At 47.5% G+C, this 22,370-nt stretch overlaps 1 protein-coding gene across 1 annotated transcript in view; it reads right to left on the reverse strand.

Annotated features, from left to right (window-relative positions):
- Positions 1 to 6,019, reverse strand: part of SLC6A1 (solute carrier family 6 member 1) — a 59,432-nt gene extending 53,413 nt beyond the window's left edge. Inside the window, exon 1 of the mRNA XM_086845544.1 lies at positions 5,851 to 6,019. The gene's annotated coding sequence lies outside the window, so the exon portion shown is untranslated. The remainder of the gene's footprint in view (positions 1 to 5,850) is intronic.
- Positions 6,020 to 22,370: the final 16,351 nt, after the last annotated feature.

Raw genomic sequence — 22,370 nt, forward strand, 5'->3', positions numbered from 1 at the left:
GCCACCACTGGAGGCCGTGATTTATTCCTGGGATCCCTGGTTTTAACCAGCTCCTTTCAGCCCAGCTCCTCCTGGGGGGAGGCAGAGGGGGCTGCACTTCAGGGAGGTGTTAAACAGCAATATCACCTCGGCAGAAGAGAGGATTTTCTCTTTGGGCACCTGGGAAGCTGTCAGATGAGTCTCCCCTCATCCAGGGTAAAAAAAAAAAGAGTCTCCAGATGGGTCTCCACTGCTTTCCAGCCAGGAAAAAAACAAACCCAAACTAAAGCAACCAACAGCAAAGCGATTCCCTGGGCTTTATCACAGAACTCAGAGTAACTAACTGGATTATTGGTGGTACCCTTTGCCTTCCAGAGCATCTTAGAAGTCATAATTCAGATGAAAAGTGTTTCCATAAACTTTTCACTGACTGCTGTGAAGGGATGAAAACACAGAGCAAACCTCTCTGGGAAAAGAGTTTGCAGATTGAGTTTTGTCTGCCTTACTTCAGAAAGACAGGGGGAGAAAAAAAACAATCATAATTCCTTTCATAAGCAGAGTCCAGGATCAGACTGGGAGAATTTCCTCAGGAATTTGTAGTTTGTATTAAAAGGAATACATTGATTGGTAAATGAAAGCATCGATTTTTCAAAAGAAAATCTTGGGGTGTATTTAGGTCCCAGTAACACGACTTTTTCTTCCATCCTAGATTTTAGCCTTGTTATACAATTTTGTAATGCTACAGAATGAATCTCAGCTCTGTGGGCATCCCTTGATAAACTCCTAAATACAACTGGTATAGAAAATACTGATTTTTCACTGTATGTTTTTCATTGTAGCATTTTTCCAGCGAAACATTAAAATTATTGTTATTTTGCACAGGAAAGATTCCATTTACACAAAGCTTACTCTAAACACTTCAGACTAAAATCAGCACTGAGTTTGCTCTCAACATCACTTTCCTTCCAAAATATGATTTAAAGATCAAAACTGGAACCAAATCAAAACTTTCCATCTTAACAATTCACTGTAGGAATCATTCTTAAATAACTTCTATTTTTGGACAACGAATCCTTTCAGAACCGACTTTGAGTGGAAAAGAAATTATGGAAAAATTGACACCTCAGGTTGCCTAATTTAAGTCTTAAATAGAAATTTTCATGGCTACTGGATAATGTTAGCTACAATATCTGTGGTGATTTTATTCATTTCAGGGGGTGTTTTATTTCATTGGGATTGCTGCAGATCCCTGGGATTGCTCCAGATTATTGGAATGGGATTGGTGCAGATCTTTGGGATTGCTGCAGGTTATTGGTGCAGATCCCTGGGACTGCTCCAGATTATTGGGATGAGACTGGTGCAGATCCCTGGGATTGCTGTGGAGTATTGGGATTGCTGTGGATTATTGGAATGGGATTGGTACAGATCCCTGGGATTGCTGTTGATTATTGGAATGGGATTGGTGCAGATCTTTGGGATTGCTGTGGATTATTGGGATTGCTGTGGATTATTGGAATGGGATTGGTGCAGATCCCTGGGATTGCTGTGGATTATTGGAATGGGATTGGTGCAGATCTTTGGGATTGCTGTGGATTATTGGGATTGCTGTGGATTATTGGAATGGGATTGGTGCAGATCCCTGGGATTGCTGTGGATTATTGGAATGGGATTGGTGCAGATCTTTGGGATTGCTGTGGATTATTGGGATTGCTGTGGATTATTGGAATGGGATTGGTGCAGATCCCTGTGATTGCTGTGGATTATTGGAATGGGATTGGTGCAGATCCCTGTGATTGCTGTGGATTATTGGAATGGGATTGCTGCAGATCTTTGGGATTGCTGTGGATTATTGGAATGGGATTGGTGCAGATCCCTGGGATTGCTGTGGATTATTGGAATGGGATTGGTGCAGATCTTTGGGATTGCTGCAGATTATTGGTACAGATCCCTGGGATTGGTGCAGAATATTGGGGAGGGATTGCTGCAGATCCGTGGAATTGGTGGAGATCTTTGGAATTGCTGCAGATCCCTGGGATTGCTGCAGATCTTTGGGACTGGTGCAGATCCCTGGGATTATTAATTATTTTTCTTCCTAGTTTAGCAGGGACAAATCCTGTCCATGTCCTGTCCATGATTTTCCTCCATCAATAAAGAAGATCCAGCTGTGGATGAATTCACTTATCACACATTTCAAATATCCAGCTGCCAGTCTTGCCCCCACAAAAGGCTCACACAGGTGGTCTGTGGAGCTGCTCTAGATATTATTTTCCCCTCCAGGATGTACATTTACAAAGCAAAGAAAGGCAATGCAGTCATGCAGCCGGTGTCTGGTTCTGTCCTCACGCAGAGCTGAGGATGGAGCAGAGGTTGGGGCTGAAACGCTGGCTCTCCTCACCCTGACAGTCACAGCGCTGGAAGCAGGGGGATAAAACGGCCCAGTCAGGTTCTGAAGCAGAATCATTGTGGTTTACAAACCTCAGGATTGAGTTTCTGGCAGCTGTTGGCACAAGCAGAGACCCAGTGCCCACTCAGGGCTCTGCGGAGGCTCTGCGCGAGCCGAGCCCGTGTGTGTGAGCCCTGAGCACGGCCCTGGCCCGCTCTGGCACCTGCTCAGAGAGCCCAGGGATGCTGCAGCATCACCCCTGCCCTGCCAGCTGCGAGGTGCTGTGCTTTATGTAACCAAACGTGGCACCACATCCCAGGCACAAGCGTGCCAATGGCACCGCTGACCCTCCAACGTGCGCTTGGAAGGCTCCGATTTATCCCCAAGTCCAAACTCATTTCTCCTCTCCAACGTTCAAGGCAGGCACGAGTTAGAAGAAATCATGGAAAAGGAGAATATCCTAAGATAACTTGAAAAGAAATTGTCACCAAGGATTCTCTTCAGAGATAATATTTTTATTTTTTTTTTTTTTCCAAATCACTTGTTCGTAGTTGAGTCATCCCAGAATCTAAAGCTTGTGGAAATTTGTCACTGCGTGTAGTACGAGGAGTGCAGAACTCTTACAGCTTATTTAGAAATTTCCCTTTTGCATCTGGAGCTTGGATTGCACTTACAGGGTGAATAGATTCAAACACACAGCCAAAAACATCCTCCCCCACCACCTTCCCACTCGTTCCCACTCCTCATGTTCAATTACTACTCTGCTAGACTTAATAGTGCCATCAACACTGCAGCTCTTGAGCAGGAATAAAATCAGCAATCAGTGCCTTCAGTAAATACATTAACACCAACTCATCCACGCTAACAAATCATTGTTTACTTCTGAAATATGCTTTAGCAACCCACCATCTTCATCAGGCAAGTGAGACTGGTCTGTGCAGCCCCTGAATGTTCTGAGACAGCTTTTCTCTTTACCAAACAGAGCTGCACCTTCCACAAAACAAAAGGAAATTGCTTTGTTTCTCCCTTTCCCACGTGTGAAGCAGGAGGGTTTGCACACATAAAATATACACTGACCTGTCTGGAATCTTTCAGACCCACTGTCTGTGGAGAAATTCATGATCACAAAGCTACTGAGGAGGAAAACACCTAAAATTCACGCAGCCCATGCTCATCTGGACCCACACAATAAAAACCAGATGTGAAAACCAGCAGTCCTTGCTGATGGTCAGAAAATGACACCATTTGTGCCTTTAACCTCGGGAGAAACCAAAGCCATCAATTCCGTACACATTCCACACACTCTCAAGGTTTAAAACTCTCTTACAAGGAGCTCCCTGCCATGGCAGTGATGCTATTAAAATCCTTCAAACTTACCAATTATGTCGCCTAATTAGAAAGATAAATAACTTCTGAGCTGTCTTCAGCACCGTTCAATACCATTCTCAACATGGCAATTCCTGACAGATTTAATGCATTTACCATTAGAACTGAGACTTATTTTGGCAGCTGAAACAGCTCCTGTTTTCTGTGTGCCCCCTGCAGCACCTCCAGCACTCAGACTCACACACACAAAGTGACTTGATCCTCTCTGAAACCCGAGCCTCTTTCGCACCTGCACGCGAATTTAGTAAGTCCGAGCTTTAAATCACTGCCCTCCGTATCCAGAGCTCCACATTGGAAACACAAGCTGCCAAGTTCCTCAGCTTTTGAAAAGACCAGGAGCAGGCACTGTCCCTTTAATGTTCCACCTCGTCTCCAAAAGAAACGTCTTTTTACTAGAGCTCAGTGTGATTCATTGGAATTTGCCAGGCAGGTCAGGAAATCCCCTGAAGCAGAGGAAGAATATTAAAGAGATGGGACATGTATATCAAATCTCATTACTGTTCTCTTCTGAGAATCAATCAGGTGAAAGGATGTGATGATGTCATTATGACATCATTGACTTTGGGATTAGCAATTCAGAGCTACTTAGCAACCAAAGCTGTCCAATACAGAAGTAAGAGATCCAGTGGAAGATGTTATCATCTGACCCACTTACTGCAAGATAAATATTTGCCAATCCTGGATTCGAGACTTTGTAAGAGATGTAAAAACTTACAAACAGAGTGCAGAATATTTGAAATCAAACCTCCCCCCCTGAACCTTTTCTGAACCTTGGATTAATATCCAAGCATATTCTTTACCCCCTAACAGCTCACGTCCACGTTCCCTCTCAGACGTCTTCTTCCTCACCTTGCCATAAATCTAAACCCTAAAAACTGACAAAAAAAAAACCCCCCTGTGCGAAACAGACTTTATTATTTTAATAACTACAAGCTCTATCAGAAACTCAAACCTCGTATAGTCAAGGGAGACTAATATAATTGCGTCAAAATGCAAGCTTAGAAAGCATGCTTATTTCATTAAAGTAAGCTGGAAAATATCCAGCTGATGAGGTCCGGTATCCGTCAGAAATTTCAACCAAAATAAAAAAGAAAAAGCTTTGTGCTTGAAGAAAGAATTGGTCACGCTACTTCTGTGGCTATTTCTGGGACCTGAAAGGGTTTGATGCCCGCAATCTATGGCTGACCTGATTTTCTTTAAAGTTCACTCGTCTCCGTTGAAAATACAGTTTTAAACGAGCTCTAAAGCAAGCGAGCGAAGCTCTCAGACGCACCGAAATTATAACTAAAGCCTTAAATCCATTTCCAACAAGCCAGAAAGGGAGCGCTGGGCTGACACTTCGCGTTTCCCCAGCCGCGCTGGGGAGCATCGGGACGCGTTTGAGGAGCAAACGAAAGAAAATAAACCACTCCGCCTTCTGCAAATAACTTTTATTATCGGGGCGAGGCAGCTCCAGCTTTGCACGGCTCCGAGAGCCCCGCGCTGCCCGGAGCGCCCGCGGAGCCCCGGCCCCCGCACCGCCGGCTCTGCCGCCCGCAGCGAGCGCACGGGCACCGCCGGAGGCTCCGCACAGCCCGGCACGGCTGCCCGAGCCCCCGAGCGCAGCATCACAGCCTCCCCGAGCTCCGACAGCCGGCAACAGGCGGCCGCTCCCGGCCACCGCCGCTCCGCTCCCCGCGGCTGAGGAGCCGCCGGCTCAGCCTCCATCCCCCGGGGGCTGCCTCGTCCCCTTCTGCGCCCCGGCAGCATCCCACAGCATCCCTGCATCCCGCAGCATCCCTGCATCCCGCAGCATCCCTGCATCCCGCAGCATCCCTGCATCCCACAGCATCCCTGCATCCCGCAGCATCCCTGCATCCCGCAGCATCCCGCGGCATCCCCGCATCCCTGCATCCCACAGCATCCCGCGGCATCCCCGCAACCCTGCATCCCACAGCAGCTCCGCATCCCTCAGCATCCCTCAGCATCCCCGCATCCCCTCATCCCCGCATCCCCAGCATCCCCGCATCCCCTCATCCCCGCATCCCGGGCTCGGGTACCGCGCGTTTCCCCGCGGGGCTCGGGCACGGGCAGGGCTCCGCGGCCAAAGGCGCTCAGCCTACCTGCCGCCGCGGCCGAGGAGGAGGAGGAAGAGGAGCTGGAGGTGCCGCTGCCGCCGCCGCCCGTCCCGAGCCACCGGCGCTGCCCTCCCCGAGCGATATTAATGTTCATTTAAAGCTCGGCGCCCGCCGCTCCGCCGCGCCCTCCCCGCACGGCAGCGCCCGAGCGGGCTGGGGGCCGGGCCCGCACCGCCCCCGCCCGCCCCCGGCCCGCCCCTCGGGACCGCCGGCTCCCCCCGGGGCTGGCAGAGCCCCCTCGGGACCGCCGGCTCCCCCCGGGGCTGGCAGAGCCCCCTCGGGACCGCCGGCTCCCCCCGGGGCTGGCAGAGCCCCCTCGGGACCGCCGGCTCCCCCCGGGGCTGACGGATCCTCCCGGGGCCAGCAGATTCCCCTCAGGGCTGGTGGATCCTTTGGGACCAGCAGATCCCCTCAGGGCTGGTGGATCCTTTGGGACCAGCAGATTCCCCTCAGGGCTGGTGGATCCCCTGGGACCAGCAGATCCCCCTCAGGGCTGGTGAATCCTCCTGGGACCAGCAGATCCCCCTCAGGGCTGGTGGATCCCCCTGGGGCCAGCAGATCCCCCTCAGGGCTGGTGGATCCCTTGGGACCAGCAGATCCCCCTCAGGGCTGGTGGATCCTTTGGGACCAGCAGATCCCCTCAGGGCTGGTGAATCCTCCGGGACCAGCAGATCCCCCTCAGGGCTGGTGGATCCTTTGGGACCAGCAGATCCCCCTCAGGGCTGGTGGATCCCTTGGGACCAGCAGATCCCCCTCAGGGCTGGTGGCAGGCTGAGCCCCCGTGTCGCAGGGTGAGGGGACACCTGTGAGCAGCTCACCCCTTTCCCCTCATCCTCCTCTGGATGTTCTGGGCAGACCCAACCCAGGGACGTGTTGCCCTCAGCTGGTTCCCCTGGCCCCAGTGAACCAGAGCTGACCAGAGAAGTGGAGAATGGCAAGTCTGGAGAGCTGCTGGAGGCTGAGAGCTCTCTGCCAGGGTCTGGGTCACGAGTGTGGAATTCATTTCAAACAGGAACGCTTAGAACGGTGCTTTGAACACGTGGAGACACAGATGTGTTCCCAAGGCTCCTCCAAAATGTGTCCAGAAGGGTCTCATTTCTGGGGTCCTGCTCAGTTTGGTGCTCCCCCAGTAAGATCAAAGTCAGGCAGGGACAGGAGGGGTCACCTGAGCCACCCCAAGGACAGCCCCAGCCCAGGCACACGGGGAAGGTGAAGAGCAGGGAGAGCACACACCAGACAGAGCAGGAGTGTGACAGGCAGGGACACAGGACAGACCCCAGGGAACACCTGCTGGAGACTGCTGCAGGATGGTTTCTCCTGCAGCAGCACTAAGGTGACCATCCCAGTGATGGAACCAATCTTGTCCTGTGCCTCACTGCATGAAAACACGGCTCAGAAGGTCAGGTAACACTCACAATTTTGGTGTTAAAATGCACCAAATCGGTGACAAGACCAGCCACATGAACTGCAGGGTCAGACACCTGTTGAGTCAAGGGGGTCTGGCCTCCTTCTTTCCATCCCAAACAGGCCTGAAGGGTTTTTTTACTTCTATTTAGCTCACCAATGGATCATGAACCCACGGCAGGTATTTATTTTCTCAATGTCTCCATTGCTCAGTGCAAATTTAAGGATGCTACGTGAACCAATGTTTAACACCTGCTAATCACGCAGCAGTAGGAACATAAACACTGATGTTTATTAGGACATAAAGATCAGGAGGCTGCATCCCATAAAACGGGCTAATTACCATTTCCAAACCCAGCTAATTGTGCAGAGGTTGCCAGATTGCTCAAAATCTTCAATGACTTGCTCACAAGTTTTAATGGACAAAACATGTCAGCAGACTTTAACTCTGTTGCCCATTAATTACAAGGAGGATTTATGCTGAGAATAATAATTGGATTGCCCTGTAATCCACCATAATAATCAGGAATTTTCTTTGCCCACGTGGCTGGGAAAGGTAATAGCTAACGATATTTGAGCTGATTTCTGCAGCAGCAATGAGTAACTCCTATCATTACCTCGGGGTTATAGATTTTGCTACTGATTAGCACTTGATTAGTCCTTGTCCTCATCACAGTGCCATTGTCCTTTCGCTTTGGTTAAGGATTGGTGCTGATTGACTCAGCTTTTTTAAAAGGCAGGATTTATTCAGTTGTTCAGGCTGCTCTGAGAGCAGCACGAGGTGACTCTTCATTTTCCCTTGAGGCTGGAGCTGGAGCAGGAGCGGTGCCTTTCTCTGGGCTTGGACATGCCCTGAGCTCTGGTGACACTGCAGTGGGGCTGGCTGTCTTCTGCCTCTGTGACAATTTACCGTGCAAACCTCAAAACCACTGGAAAGAGTCAAAAGCACCTGACCTAGGCACTGGCAGCCATGGGTGGGACCACTTCTCATGGTTTTGAGGCAGTGCTTGAACCTGGATGTATTTATCCTGGAAAGCTCTGCAGAAGCAACTGACATCAAGGGAATCAGTTCTGTGAGGGAATTAAGGAAATAAATCACACTAACAGCCAGCAAGGTGCAGAGCAAAACCCCCCAAACCCTAACAGAGTGAGTCCCAAATTCTCCTGGCCAGTGCTGTGACCTGCATTTCACCACTGCACCTGTATTAAGGCAGTAGATTTCAAGATCACCCGAATTCAGTTTGGTCTCCTTGTGAGATATTTGAAGATCTAAAAGAATCCTGACATTCTGATACTAGAGAACAAGTCTTAGGAGAAGGAGCTGAGGGAGCTGGGCTGGTTTAGCCTGGAGAAAAGGAGGGTCAGGGGAGAGCTTACCTATCTCTACAACTTCCTGGACACAGGGAGATGGAAGTCAGTCCTTTTTCCCAAGTAAGAAGGGATAGGAGAAGAGGACATGGCCCCAAGTTGTGCCAGGGGGAATTTGGAAAGGAAGAAGCCTGTGCTGTGTTTTGGAGGCAGTGCCATAATCTCTCCCTAAGCCTGGCCCGTGAGGAGAGCTGTGACATGGTCCAGTGGAAAGATCTGGTTGAAATTGGATGTCAGGCTGCAGTTCATTGGCTTGAGAAAGATCTGCAGCTCTTCCATCCTGACTCAGAGATCTGGGGGCTCAGAAGGGCCAGAGAAGTGACCAAGCTACCTTTATACAAACAGCCACGAGATCAAGGCACGGATCAAGGCTTGTGCTGCTCCTCGTACCTCCAGGTGGAACCTCTTCTGTCCCCTGAATATCCTGATTCGAATTCCTTTGTGGGCTGCAGAGTTCATTAAAAATACCTCAAAGGAGCTCCTGTTGCAAGCAGCTCCTGTGAGGGAGGAAAACTCCGGTTTCCCCCGAGTTTCCCCCAGATGATTTATAAATGTGCCAGGCTTCTCCTGCTGTGTTGGCAAGACGGAGACTCAGAGGCACAAATCTCAGGGACTCTGTTGGGTGGGGCAGGCCTGGCTGCTGTGGGTGTGACAGGGGGCTGCCTGCCCTCAGGGACACTTTGGGGTGCCTGCACAGTCTTGCCAAGAGAAGTTACCCAGGCACTTTTTGAGCAATCTAAGGGAATCCTGAGGGTTTGAGGGATGAAACCCTACACAGCTTTTCAGCTGAAAAACCAGTGTGAACTGGCAGCTGCTCCCTGCAGGCCTGAAGGAAGGCAGCAGGGGCACTGACAAGCACAAAGCACCTCAGCACTGGCTCTGGCAGGTGTAAGAACTATTGTTGTCTCTGTGTTTGCAGCACTTTTAATGCTGCTCAAGCCCCCCAGCTCCAGTGCTGTGCTTGGGATGCTGTTCTAGGTGACACATGAGCAGACTGGTGCTTTGATCATTCCATTTGTCAACTGCTTGAACAATTCCAGAGTGTCACCTTTGATCCCAAAAGGCAGCTGCTTTCTCTGCCAAAAGGAAAGCACATCCTCGTGGCCAGTGCTGGTTGCTTCTTGGTTTTGCTTCCTGTTGTTTTGACATTGCTGCTTTCGATGTCTGGAGCTCAGACAGGAATTTACTCAGAGCAGACAAAGATCATGTCCTGAACAATGGACCAGATTCAAGCAGCAGCAATCAGCCTTTGCTGCTGATAATTCTCTGACTTGTCAAGGCTTGTGCTCATTGTGGCTTGCAAGTCCTGAGATGTGGGTTCAGTGAGCTCATGGCCAGCCAGGACGTGGGTAAGGGATGTCACCCCCAGGTGTGACACTGCTGGCTGAGCAGGGAGGTGCTTGTAGGGAAGGCTGGAAGGGGATCCAGTGAATCCCAAGGTCCTGCTCAGCATTTTTCATGTACATGTTGTCTGTAGAGCCTTCCACTCACACAGCTTCCATCTGAGAAATGATTGCCAAATATTCCCGTGGAGTTTTCCAGAGAGTCCTTCTTCCATGCCCTTCTCCTTGCACAGAGAGCTGTGTTCAGGAGGACAGGTCCAATCCTTCCCATCTTCCTCCAGGTGCATTTCCCTTCAGAGCTCATGGAAGGGGCTGCACTGCAGAGGTTAAAGAGCACCCACACCCATCTGAACTTTTAATTGAGCCCAGCTTTTGGCCAACTTTTCACCAAGAGCTCTCAGAGCCCTTGGGATGAAATATGCCATTATGATTGTAATTTGCTGGTAATTATCTGTTGATTAAAGCCAGCAGGAATGTGTGCCACCATGTTCTCGGGGTCAGGCAGCAGGGAAATCTTTCTGCTGCTTTGAGACAGATGGGTTTCACGTGAAAGTCTTTCAGCTGTTACAATGGAACTGATGCTCCTTATCCCTTGTATGAAGATTTATTGGCATCACCTCACCTGCTGGGGCTGGGATATAGCAAGAACTGTAGCTGCTGTGGTGGGGATGCAGAAAGGGACACAGCCAGAGGAGATAACAAGGAAAGAACCGAGCTGTTTGCTAGAACAGGCTGCCCAAACCTCCCCGGGCAGTGCTGTGGAGACCCCTGTAGCTAACACCTCCACCAGCAGCACCCTCTGTGTTTATTTTGGCTTTGGGAGGACCAAAAGCAGCCTCTGCAAGCTTGGGCAGTTTGGAGCCTCATCCAAAGTACCCCGAACTCAGTGGGAAAAAGTTTCTGGTTGACTTTGACAATGGTCCTTGGAGCAGGTCCCTGGTGATGACTGCTCTGGAGCCCAGCCACGGTGACTCTGTTAGAGCTGTGATTTGGCCTTGAGAGATGATGAGAAATAATCTAATGGTTATTACAGCACTTATTTCTGCATTTCTATAGCGTTAAAAGGCATTCATAAGGCTTTGTTGTATTTTTGCATCTCAAAGAAAGAAAGTTGGCTTGGATTGTGTTTTAAAAAATAGCTTACATCTGTCTTGGCTCCACAGAGCAGTTATTGGACTTTGATAACATCTGGAAGGGATATAAAACTTGCACACAAGGAGAGGGACTAAGTATAGCAGGGACAAAAGACTTGAACCTCTCATCACAGCACCGAGCCAAGAGAGAAAAGGGACTAAAGAGGCCTTGTGTGGCTGAGGAAGTGGCAAAAGCCAGCTCCAGCAGGGACAATGGCTGCGAAAGCTGCTGCCAGGGCCAGCCTTTCCTGTTGTCCAAAAAAGTTCTCAAAATTTCCTCCTCCAACACACTCTGCTTCAAAGCAGCCCCTTGCATTCAGACCGCTTCTACAGTTTATTGATGGAGTGAGGAGATTATTTTTCAAATGCAGTTAACATTATTTTCATCCTGCAAACCATGTCGGATTAATTTGGGACAAGCTGTGTTTGCTTTTTCTTTTTTGCCTCCTGCCAGAACAGTGTGTTGGGCACTTTTTGGAAGCCAGAGGACCTTGCTGTCTAGGAAGATGTCACACAATGTCACACAGAGGTGGCCCACGTGTCCCACGGCCCCAGTGCCACAAAAATGCTGGGGAAAAAATCTTAAAAAAAAAATCCATAAAATTTGTTTATAGCAGGAAAAGATAAAATCTTCATGGACAAGGCACAGGGACAGCTCTCTCCTCAAAGTCATGGGAAGAAGAGGGCAGCTCCACATAGGGCTGGTTTTTATCTTTAAATTCCTTCTTAGGTTATCAGTGAATAGCACAAAGGGATCAGTGAGACCTCAGACCTTTCTCCACACAAAACACATCATCTGAAATACACAATTTCCTGATTGCAGGTTGCTTGTGCCAGGATTTGGGCACAAGAAGAAGGCAAACCCTTCTTTATTATTGTTTTTTTCCCAAAATCTTTCAGAAACAACTATTTCAGACATGGAAAACTGGAGAAACCCGAAGGGCTTTGTATCAATTCATTGATTATCGTCCTCTGGGGGTTTATTGGATCTCATCCGTGGGAAATGGGCTTAGGAATGCACAGAATCAATTGAGTGAGTTCTTTTGTACCACTTAATTGAATCTCATCAGCATTTCCTCCTGCTTGTGCAACTGATGGCAAGCTGTGTGGAGAAATTTAAACTTTGTATATATATTTATTTATGGATTTATATATATACACATGGATTTCTTGGTGTGAACGAGGTTTGCTGTCCTGGTGTGAATGAGTTTTGCTTTCTTGCTCATACAGAGGGGAAATAAAGCATTAAAAGCCTGGAAGGATGACTGCAGAAGCACCAGATCCATCCTCCACCTGCAGGATTTCAGGTTTCAGGATGCAAGAAGCAACATTTCATTGCCTCTGTCAAGGAGCTTGAAAAGCAAAGCTCCCCTCACTCCTGTGACACTTCTCTACATCCAAGTTTATGGTGTCCCTTGGAGGTGAAGGTGGTGTTTGTTCAATGCATGGCTCCAGATTTCACACCTTGAGGATCTGGGTATCACCAAAAAATTAAAAAAAAAATAATAGATTGAGTTCTACTCTCAAAGCATCAATGCATTTTAAATTATTTTTTTAAAAGATACAGTAAGGCAGGTGATGCAAAGGATTATAAACTTGAAATATAAGAGTTTTTGTTTCCAACCAGTTTGCTGGAAGAAAAGGAGTATCCCTATCTGCACATAAGGACTGATTTTTGAGACAAGGGGATTTCTAGGGATTAAATCTGAGGGACTGTGGCACTGTTTGGGGGAGCTGTGTGAAAAAGAGAAATGAGAAGGAACATTTCTGCCACCACAGCAGAGGAGATCTCTAGAAAGTGCCAGGGTACTGAAACCAGGACAATAAATGGACTCTCAGGGAGGTCAGTGTTATTCAGCCAAACCAAATTGGATCCTCCTCTGTAAAGAATTCAGGTGATGTTCATCCCCCACTTATCTCTTTTAATAATCACATCACAAATGTGTAACAGCCCTTGGAAAAGCGAGTCCTCACATCTCTGCCAATCTCCTTTCCCCCAAAACCTGCAGGAGCTGTGCTGTGTGAACTTGTGGATGTACAGAGCTGAGTAACACCCAAAGCAATGCTAGACACTCAGAGGAATGCTAAAAATGCTAAAAATACCCTCAGCTGTCAACCAACACACCAATATATCTGTTTGGAAAGAGATGAACAACCACTGGAGATTTAATTCAGGCTTTATGTTGGAATTACCAGGACAAACCCTTCCCCAGTGGAAGTTCTGCCATCATCTTCTGGTAACTGGATACCCTCATCCACGTGTCAGCCTTAATGCCAGTTCAAAAATACAAATATTAAAATGTTAACAATGATTTCGTATGCAGAGCCATTTAATGGACTTATTGCCATTTTAGGAGCCTGCCAGCATTTTGTATATTCTGCTGGCACTGTGACTGCCTTCAGTGGTGTGTTTGCAATGTCTGTTCAGGATAGTTAGGCAAATTCATTAGTTCTAGCTCAGTAGTGCAATATTTCCAATATTTTGATGTTTCTTTTTATTGCTCCCTCTCTAGCGTGTTTTTTTCCTCCAGTAGGATGCACAAACAACTTTTAAAGTCACCTGCAGGCTCTGGATTGCCAGCAGCCCCCTGTTCCAGTGGTGCTGTGCTCTAAAGTTTGGCAGCCAGTCCTTAAAATCCCCTCTGTGCCCTGGGGTTTGTGTCTGAATGGATTTGGCTTTTCCCCCAAGGCAATAAACACCAGCAAGGAACAGGGACCAGCTCCCTGGGAGCCTCTGGCTACTGAAATGCTGGCAGCAGTGCCCTGGGAGGTGCTGTGCTTCAGAAAGAGCCAAACCAGACCCTGGAGCTGCGGTAAAAGTGGTTTTTGTTCTTCCTTTCACAAGAGGGAGAACATTAAGCCCCGATGTTCTGGCCTCACTCCCTTCTGCCTGCCCCGGGCTCTCCCTGCAGCTGGGATTGCTCCCCATGCCCTGCTTTTGGCTGAGGCAGAGTTAATTTTCGTCACAGTTCCTGCTATCAGGCTCATTTTCAGACTTGTGGCTGAATTTTGACAACAGAGGGATGTTCAAATCACTGGTGAGCAGCACTTTTGTATTTACACATCAAGGCTTTCTCTGCTTCTGAGCCCACCAGGAAGGAAACTGGGGTGCAGGAGAAACTGGGAGGGTGCAGAGCCAGGACAGCTGATCCCAGTTATCCAGAGGGATATTCCATGTCCTGGGGCACCATGCTCAGCCATAGAAGCCAGAGAAAAGGAGGAGATGGAGTGGGAAATGTTCAGAGCTCTGGTATTCCTCTTCCCAATAAAAGCTGTGCAAGATGGAGCTCCATGTTCCTGGGAATGGCCAAACATCTGGGATACAGGGAATGAACCCCTTGCCCTGCTATTTTGTGCACTCAGCTGCTGTTTCACCTCTGAAACCATCTTTATCTCAACCTTTTTTCTCACTCTGCTGTGTGGATCCCAGTCTGCGGGGTGGGAGTGCCACAGCAAAGCCACAATTCCAAGTGAGGACAGGGTGCATCCTGATGCCTTTTGGGGCTGCCTAAAAACAGAGGCCAGACAGAATTAAGGGAATTAAAAGCAGTTCCTATTTATTGAAGGGTCTCCAGGTACATTTTGGGCTGCACCCAAAAATGGCCAGTGGGTCCCAGGTCTGACACTTTTCTAAGCTGGCTCCATTTGCACATTGGGGGTTCATCTCCCAATTGCAGCTGCAGGGAATGAAGTCATTTAGGGCAGCTTTGCTGCCCCCAAGTCCCTTTTGTTTCCATCTCTCAGGCCTGGGGCAGTGAGGTGTCCTTGATTGCAGGCCTGGGGAGGAATTGCTGTGTCTGAGCAGGATGGGGAAGCAGCAGCTGAGCCTGCACATGGAGTTTGGAGTCAGGCACTAAAGAACTGCAGCACTGCAAATGGATGGAAAATACAAAAGCTGAAATCCTAAAGCATCACTCCCACCGACACTCAGGAAGTCTCTGTTTGATTTGGAGTAAATACCAGCTCCAAGGGGGATTTGTGCTGTGTTTTTCCCTCTGCCACACGTGTGATTCCTGTGTGAGGAAGTCCCAGCAAGCAGGAGCACACAAAGCAGGGATAAAATCCACTTTGTGCAGCTTCCGAGAGTGGCTGCTCAGCCTACAGGACTTGGAGTTTGAGGATTATGTGAGCAACATCTACAAGGGAGGAAGTGAACTCCAGCAGCTGGAAATATATTTTGATTGCACTCTGATTAATTTCCTGGGGAGAGGGTGAGACGCTCTCGTTTTGCAGAAACGTGGTGCAGTATTTTTTGTCCTCCTCTGAAGTTTTCCAAGCTGTATCCTTGCAAAGACATTGAAGTCCTCCACAATGGGTTTTCAGTTGCAGTTTATTTTGGGACCTGAGTCTAACCCCAAAAAGGGGATATCTGTAGATATTTTATAACCATTCTAATGATTTCTTTTCTACTGGCCATGGGTGTCTGATAAAGGGGAGCCCCCTTGCAAAAGCTGTTCTAAAATCAATTTTAGCTGGAAGAACAGGAGGGAGAAGGGAAAAACAATTAAGCAGCTACAAGAGAATTGATTTTCACTGGGAGAATAAACAAGTATTCTGTATTTCTCTGTTGAGTTGTGTTCTGATGATGGTGATTGTGTGGCCCCATTAGCACAGTGTCACGTATTTTGCTGTCTGTATGAAGTTATTAAAAAATAATTTTGTGTGTTAGAAAACCCCCAAACAAACACCACATGTGCACACACTCAGGAATACATATCCCAGCAGGAGTTAATGTTAAAAGCACTCTGACATCCAGCACTGCTTTTCTATGGATGGTTAAAAAAAAAAAAAAAATAAAAAAAAATAAAATCAATTTTTAAAAGTCTCTTCAATCCTTACCCTGTAATTTCCTGCTCTCCACACACTCCAGCCCCGTGGCAGAGATGGAAAAGCAGCAGCAGTGGTTTGGAAAAGGAAATTTCTATTGGAGGTGTGGGAAGAGCAAGTGTGGCACAGATGGGTGAGGAACCCAAAGTGGCACCGTGAGCTCGTTCCAGGGCAGGAGCACTTCTGACTGGAATTTGCAGACAGGAATGTTTGTGTCTGTGCCTGTGCAGACTTCATGGAGCATGAACAGCGTGACAGCCACAAACTGGCTGTGCCAGCGAGGTGTAGCCCCTGCTGAAGGGTGTGAACCCTGTAAACCTGGTTTAAGCAGTCTTAAAACGCTTCCAAACTCACCCAGAAGTTTTTAAGTGTTTTCTCTGACCTTCATTGTCAATTCAAGTCCCTTAGGCTCACCCACCACAGCCAGAGCTGGAGTTCAAACCCTTAAAATATAGATTTGGTGGGGAGTATCCCAGCAGCTGAGTGTGTGGGGAAAGCAATGTCCTAAGGACATGAGAAGCCATGGAAAGATGCTATGAATTCCACCACAAACACCAAAAAGCAGCCAGCTCTTCCCAGGCCTGTTTCACCTTTCTCCCTTCTCACACAGCAGCTGTGACCCCTCCTCTGGTGCCATTAGCAGTTTCAAAGTTGTTTAAAAATCACCAAACCGCTTCCCTTGGAGCCCAAACATTCGTGAGCCATCCCTCAGGCCCCGTGGGCTGTCCAGAGTGGGGGGTTTGGATTGCCTGGGGGACACAGCAGGGATTTAGGAGCTGTGGGGGGACATTCCAGGGAGTTTCCAGAGGTGGCATTTCCTCATCCCTCTCTGACAGGCAATCCAGGGAATGCAGATTCCTCCAACTCGTGGGAATTCCATGGCACGGGACACGCTGGGGATGCTCCTTTTACTCAGCAGCTTCTCCACTTGCTTGAATCACACTCGATGGAGTTCCCCCTTAAAAGCCTTTCCTTACTCCATTCCATAAACCAGTTTCAATCACTAATGGGCATTTATTCCAATTCTTGCCAGAGAAGCATCAGTGGAGCAGTGGCTGCAATGAAAATTGTATTTATTGGTGAGGTAGAAAAGCTAAGTGCTGAAATTTGTGATTTCAAGTGCCTGAACCCAACAAATGGGAGGAGGATTTCTCTCTGGGAAATGCTGAGCAGCAGTGCTCTGGAAACCTGGTTAGTGTCCCAAACTGAGCACCCAGAATTACCAAGCTGTTTTGCAAAGGTGTCCCATGTCATTTTAGAAAGAGCCAAAAAGGTTTGCAGTCTTTGTTTTATGTCTTTTTGAATGAGGACTTCCCAAAAGTTCAGATGCACAGTGGTTGTCAGGAATTATTTGAGGAAATCAGAGCACACCTTATTAAAATTTGGTTTTACACCTTATTAAAATTTGGTTTTAGCAGGAAAACAGAAATGTTTTCACCACACTACAGAGACTGCCAGTGTAAAGATAATTTCTTCCTTGCTCTGATAGGAACACTTAAAAGTCCTGTAGGTAAGAGATAAGTGGAAAAAACCAAAGCTGATAACATTAATTAGCTATTCACGTAAAGAAAAAGGACACAGAACCTGAACACAAAAATGTTTGAGATTCCAAAGTGTTTGCCACTTTTTAGGAGCTGGAATAAAGTCCTCATGAGACTGGTTTGTTTGAAGACTGATAACTGAGATAACAATGAACAATGTCATTCTGGGTTTGAAAGTCAAAGAGTTTGGGATTGATCCCATTCCTCAGAGAGATAAACATGCTCTGTTTTACACTGTAATTGTTTGTTCCCTTACCAGTGGGCAGGAACACACAAAAGTCTTGCAAACCCAAAGCTGTAACTTCAAAAGATTTATGATTTCCTTGGGAGGATGAGGGGAGGGAATGGAGGCAGCACAGCTGTTTCTGCAAATGACTTTTTGCTTCATAAAAAAGATTCAAAGTGAAAACAAATGATATTTATTTAATATATATGAACCACAGCTCCTGCTGACCAGTGATGTTTGGAGTTCAGAATCATTTTGGCTCCCTTCAAACATTTTTTTGATGGTATTTTAATTCTCTGCTGAACTTTCCTCCATTCTCCTGCTGTCTCTGCCTTTGTCAGCCATAAAAAATGGCCTGGCAAATGCATGAGCTTTCTGAGAAGGTTCAATGTTGTCAAACACCTGCTCCTCTTGGTTAATGTCTGCAGGAGTTTCTTCCCACCTCCTAGAAATGCTCCTCAGTGTGTGATGGATGATGTCTAACAGCAGCTGTCAGGAAATCTCATCCTATAACACAATAAATATTATTCCCCCTCCCCTAAAATGGAGTTAACCAGCTTGCCCTTTTCCTGAGGCTAACTGGGAACCTAGAACTGCTGGATCAGGAGGATTCTGTGGCAGTGCTGCTTTGCACAAGGATTTTTCTCAGCTCCCTTTCGTGTCCTCTGGCCTCAGAGGTGGCAGCACCAGCCAGGGAACGTCGCTCCAGGTGTGAGTGGCTGCTGCCCTGGAGCTCTGCTGGAAAAGCTCAGAGACCAAATTCCCAGTCCTGGGCTGAGTTTGCTGTTTTTAGCAATGGTAGCCAGCAGCTGCCTCCATTTCACTCCTGGCCTTGGCCTTACCAAGGTGTCACCAGGAGAACACCCAGGGTTCTGTGGAGAAGGAAACACTTCCCTACCTGCCAGCAGCTTCTGAGGAAAATCTCTGCCAGGACAGAGGTGGTGGCAGCTGCTTAAAAAAGAAGCAGCAGCAAATCCTCCTCTTACTTGTGAGATGTGCCAGTAAGGAGCTCCTTGATTCCATGTGGGTTTTATATCATTAACTGCGAGCTCTGGAGAGGAACCAGAGGAAGGTGAGGGGTGCAGCTGTCCTGGAAACCTTGGCAAATATCAGCAGTCCTTGGTGGCCATCACTGGTCATTGGTCAGTGTTCCTGCTCGTGGTTTTGATGTTTTTGTGTGCTACACTACTCCCAGTGTCCGACAGGATTGGTGAGAGCAAAAATCAAAGCACTGCTAAAATTTATTTCCATCTATAATTACTTTGTATTATCCTGAGCTCACCCCAGATTAGGGAGTGGTTTCAGATAAAACTCCAAGATTCATTAATGAAACTTTGATTTGATAAAAGAAATAGCCCAGTTTAAACAAAAGCTGCTGAATGCTCTTCCCATAAGGAAAATTGTCCATGAGCTCTGTGTGTGGAAAGAAATACCACCACTAAACCAGCATCACCTGAAATGCTGATGCTCTGATCACCTCTTTTTATTTTACCATCATATGGCCTGGTTTTCTTTAGTCAAGGAATTTGGAACTGGAGAGATTCAGCTGTTAAAAATATTTCAGTTTCCCCTTCGGTGACCTCAGCAGCTGCACACACAAATGCGCTCATACATGCATGTGTGATGGAAAAACAAATGTGAGAACGTGGTAGGTTTGAAAAAAAAAAAATAAAAAAATTGTTGTCAAGGTTGAGAGGGCTTTTTTTTTTATTTTTTCCTGGATGTCAGGAGTTTGTGAATTCCTCTCCAGATGTCTCAGCACTTGGAGGCATGGCATAAATAAGGTAAGGGATGTATGGAGTAAATGGCTGGAAGAGCAGACTGCGTGAGCAGTACAGGGAAAAAAAACCCAAGAAATGCTAATCTGAGGGCTGTGAGCAAAAACACAGCAATATTTAAATTCAGCATCACTGTAGTGAGAAAATCCATGTGGAGAAGGAGAGGCAGAATCACAAGACTTAATAATAAAGAGCAGTTCTGGGGTCCTGCCAGGCACTGGAGACAATAGCAGTCATCAGCTTTCCAGTGGAGATGTTCTGATGATGGAAAGGTCACGTTGGTGCTCGTGGTGCATCGTGTCTCACCTCTGCACAGATGCTCTGGAAGCTGCCCCTGGCACCCTGACAGCGTTCCTGGAGCTCAGGAGAAGTGCCCAGGAGCATGGAAGCACTCAGATATTTGGGAGGATGATGTTCTCATTGCTCTGAGTTTTGGAAATGACGCTTCTTGTTCATTCCCCAGTCAACATCTCCTGGGAAAACTCGGAACAGTGAAATTAGATAACAAATAACAGGCTATAGAAATATATTTTTTAAAGCTGGCTTCTCACAGAACTGCTGAAGACACCCTGCTTTAGGTTTGGGGAGACACGTGAAATTATTTCCCACTGCAACAAATTTGAAATGCTGAAATCAAAATTGGAATTTTTCAGAGCTGTCTTAAAAGGCTAGATAGGCATCTGCTATTCAAATTAATGGAATTATTTAAAGCAGATTATATAGCTTTGGAAGTTTTTCACTAGATCTCACAGATAAGAAAGTTAGCAGTGCTTCATCCTTCTCTTTGAGTGTGCAATCAAGCATTTAATGGTCTGTCATCTCAGATTCATTGCAAAATACCATTTTAAATCTAACTAGTAAACTACTCCTCGATAGTGTGGGCTGGATCCCTCTGTAAAAGGGGAATATTTGGGCTTTACTTCAGGCAATGCCAGTTTGGAGATGTTTTGCTTTCCAAAGGAAGCTCTTTTGGAGCTATCAGGTAAATGATTTTGTTTCTCTCCAGTCTCAAGGGATCAGAATGTGGGTTCTGTACCTGCAGAAAGGTGCTGAGGCTTCTCACAGGCACTGAGGGCTCTGAGGGTGAATCTGTTTGAGACCTGTGAGATTCAGGATGAACAACTGCAGCTGGGATAACGCAGAACAAGCCACAACCTCACCTGCTCCAACTGGATGTTCATCCTCATTGGTCCTGATATGTAAAAGAAAGAACATTTGAGTGAACAGTTTCTCTTATTGTTGTTCCTGAGGAAATAGGTGCAGTCTGGAGCCCTGTAATATAAGCTTTGGGATAAGAGGATTGCCTGTCTCTACATTACTGGGGCTGGAAATGCAGTTCTAAGCCCTAAGTAATGAGATATTAGAAATCCTATTAGGAACCCTATGGTTAAACATTAAACAGGAATCCCATGGTACCATTGAACAGACAGCTGCTACAAAGCCACTGAGGCAATTTGAGAGGCAAAGCCATCTTCAGGCTCACTGGAAGCTGAAACAATCAGGAACAAAGTTGGGAGCTAAACCCACTGAACTCTGCAAGGAAAAGCAGGTGGGGCTGCTCAGTGTGTCAGGCACAAGGTGAGGGATGTTCAGCAGAGAGAGGAAAGGAAAAGTCACTTTAATGCTGTTTTTGGGAATCCTTTTGCATGGCAGCCAGGGCTGCACTTTCCCCCCATTGGTGAACAAGGTCCAGCCCAGCCCCTTTCCTCCTTTGGAGATTTCAGCTTTTGTATTTTCCATCCATTTGCAGTGCTGCAGTTCTTTAGTGCCTGACTCCAAACTCCATGTGCAGGCTCAGCTGCTGCTTCCCCATCCTGCTCAGACACAGCAATTCCTCCCCAGGCCTGCAATCAAGGACACCTCACTGCCCCAGGCCTGAGAGATGGAAACAAAAGGGACTTGGGGGCAGCAAAGCTGCCCTAAATGACTTCATTCCCTGCAGCTGCAATGGGGAGATGAACCCCCAATGTGCAAATGGAGCCAGCTTAGAAAAGTGTCAGACCTGGGACCCACTGGCCATTTTTGGGTGCAGCCCAAAATGTACCTGGAGACCCTTCAATAAATAGGAACTGCTTTTTATTCCCTTAATTCTGTCTGGCCTCTGTTTTTAGGCAGCCCCTGAAAAGACATGAAAGGGAGTTCCCATCAGTGATTCCAGGAAACCTCCTGGGCTGTTCCCACCCTGCTGTGTGTCCCTCCAAGAGACACTGGGCTGAAATCCCCCACAAGGATCAGGGTTTAAGGTGAGGCTGCTCCTGGAGAGTCTCACTGGGCAGACGGCCTGGAGCAAACCCCAGATGTCACCTGTCCTGCTGTCCCTCACTCCTGATCCCTGGTGGTTCCTCACCCATCCCCAGGTGGGCTCTGTGACACAGAGGGGACGTCCCCTCCTCGTGTCCCCTGCCCGTCCTTCCCCCATCCCTCCCTCCCAACGCTGCAGCCACAGGAGCCACAGAAAATACAGCAACACAGAAAATTTCAGTCTGAAATGTCTTGGAACATGGACATGGGTTTCATTCTCTGCCCTCCTTCACATGAGAGAAAACTGCTGTGAGTGGTAGAATGGAAATTCTTTCCCAAAGCCAACAACTCTCTCCAGACTCATTTCCTTTTCCAAATGTTGCCTCTTCTTGTCAGTGTTGTCCTGTGGCTCTTCAGCAAAATGCACACTCCTATTTTAGATGAATAGACCTAATAATCTTCAGTTTCCTTGGACTGCCACAGACAATGAATAATTTGCTGCCTACCTGACCTGAGGGTAATATTAAAATTATTTGATGCTGCATGAGATGAGCAGGAGGAGGTGACAGGAGAGCTCATTTTGTCCCTGATGACTTTTTGGAGTCAGTGTTAAAGTGTTAAAATTGAACAGGGTCCTTGCCTGG

This window comes from Cyanistes caeruleus, chromosome 11 (assembly GCF_971803275.1).
Source record: "Cyanistes caeruleus chromosome 11, bCyaCae1.hap1.1, whole genome shotgun sequence".
In the NCBI taxonomy this organism is placed as follows: Eukaryota; Metazoa; Chordata; class Aves; order Passeriformes; family Paridae; genus Cyanistes; species Cyanistes caeruleus.